We start from the raw sequence: 2,515 nt of genomic DNA, 5'->3' as shown, positions 1-2,515 counted from the left end.
TTATAATAATCTAGGTAACAAAGGAATTGTGAGCTTTATTTAATTTGTTGAATGAGATAAAATAATTTGGGACCTTTCCTGTAGATCTTTAAAGGTATGAAGTATCATCATTGGACTTCCTGTGATTTAAAATTATATTCAAATATGCAAATTTCTATAGATTGTTTTGGGTAATATGGACTTTTAACAATATTGGTTCTTCAAATACATGGGAATGGAATATCTTTCCATTTTTTGGTTATCATCTTCAATTTCTTTTATCAGTGTTTTATAGTTTTCAGAGTACAGGTCTTTCAACTCCTTGGTTAAATTTCTTCCCAGGTATTTTATTATTTTCAGTGCAATCATAAATGAGATTCCTTTCTTAACTTCTTTCTGCTGCTTTATTATTAGTTTATAGAAATGCAACAATTTCTGTATATTGATTTTGCATCCTGTGACTTTCCTGAATTCATTTATTAGTTCTAGAAGTTTTTGAGTGGAGTCTTTAGTGTTTTCTATTGGTATCGTTTCATCTGCAAATAGTAGAAGTTTTACTTCCTTACCAATATTAATCTTTTATTTCCTTGTCTGATTGCTATGACTAGTGCTTTCAGTACTACCTTGAATAAAAATGGTAAGAGTGGACATCCTTTTCCTGATCTTAGATGAAAAATCTCAGTTTTTCTCCCTTGAAGATGATATTAGCTGTGGATTTTTCCTATATAGCTTTTATTATGTTGAGCTATGTTCCCTCGGAATCTACTTTGTTGATAAAATCCTGAATGTATGCTGTACTTTGTCAAATACTTCTTCTGCATCTCTTGAAATGATAACATGGTTTTTGTCTGTCTCTTATTTATCTGATGTATCATGTTGATTGATTGATGAATATTAAACCACACTTGCGTCCCAGGAATACATACATCCCACTGGATTGTGGTGAATCTTTTTTTTTTTTCCAACCTTTTATTTTCAGGCTGTAGGTGTCCTTATGTCTAAAATGAGTCTCTCGTAGACAGCAAATAGATGGGTCTTGCTTTTTTATCCAGTCTGAAACCCTGCGCCTTTTGATGGGGTCATTAAGCCCGTTCACGTTCAGAGTTATTATTGAAAGGTATGAGTTTAGTGTCATCATGATATGTATTCAGTCCTTGTTTTTGTGGATTGTTTCAATGAACTTCTTCTTAAAGGGGAAATTTTAAGAGTCCCCCTTAAAATTTCTTGCAGAGCTGGTTTGGAGGTCACATATTCTTTCAGTTCCTGCCTGTCTTGGAAGCTCTTCATCTCTCCTTCCATTTTGAATGAGAGCCTTTCTGGATAAAGTATTCTTGGTTGCATGTTCTTCTCATTTAGGACCCTGAATGTATCCTGCCAGCCCTTTCTGGCCTGCCAGGTCTCTGTGGAGAGGTCTGCTGTTACCCTAATACTCCTCCCCATAAAAGTCAGGGATTTCTTGTCTCTTGCTGCTTTAAGGATCTTCTCTTTATCTTTGGAATTTGCAAGCTTCACTATTAAATGCCGTGGTGTTGAACGGTTTTTATTGATTTTAGGGGGGGATCTCTCTATTTCCTGGATCTGAATGTCTGTTTCCCTTCCCAGATTAGGAAAGTTTTCAGCTAGAATTTGTTCAAATACATATTCTGGCCCTCTGTCCCTTTCGGCGCCCTCGGGAACACCAATTAAATATAGGTTTTTCTTCCTCAGGCTGTCGTTTATTTCCCTTAATCTATCTTCATGGTCTTTTAATTGTTTGTCTCTTTTTTCCTCAGTTTCCCTCTTTGCTATCAACTTGTCTTCTATGTCACTCACTCGTTCTTCCACCTCGTTAACCCTCGTCGTTAGGACTTCTAGTTTGGATTGCATCTCATTCAATTGATTTTTAATTTCTGCCTGATTAGCTCTAAATTCTGCAGTCATGAAGTCTCTTGAGTCCTTTATGCTTTTTTCTAGAGCCACCAGTAGCTGTATAATAGTGCTTCTGAATTGGCTTTCTGACATTGAATTGTAATCCAGATTTTGTAACTCTGTGGGAGAGAGGACTGTTTCTGATTCTTTCTTTTGAGGTGAGGTTTTCCTTCTAGTCATTTTGCTCAGTGCAGAGTGGCCAAAAGCAAGTTGTATTGGGGAGAGGAGAGAAAGAAGGAAAGAGAAGAGAAAGAGGAAAAAAAAAAAAAGGAAGAAAAAACCAAAAAAAAAAAAATAAAGAAGAAAAAGAAATAAAAAGAAAGAAAGGAAAAAAAGGGGGTGGGGGAAGGAAACAAATCAAAAAGCAAAACAAAACAAAACAAAACAACAACAACAACAACAACAAAAAGTAAAAGAAAAAGAACCACGGGGGAGTATCTTCTGATTCTGTGTACTTTAAGTCCCTTGACTTCCCCTGGAACTTGTCCGTCTAGCTGGTCTTCTGGGGGAGGGGCCTGTTGTGCTGATTTTCAGGTGTTAGCAGTTGGGGGAGCTGCTGTGCCCCTGCCTGGTGCAGGGCTCAGTGGGGGTTGTTTACCCCGTGAGGCCCCAGGAGGAACAACCCCAG

Source organism: Canis lupus, chromosome 25 (genome assembly GCF_003254725.2).
Source record: "Canis lupus dingo isolate Sandy chromosome 25, ASM325472v2, whole genome shotgun sequence".
Taxonomy (NCBI): domain Eukaryota; kingdom Metazoa; phylum Chordata; class Mammalia; order Carnivora; family Canidae; genus Canis; species Canis lupus.
Note: the sequence above shows the minus strand (reverse complement) of the source record.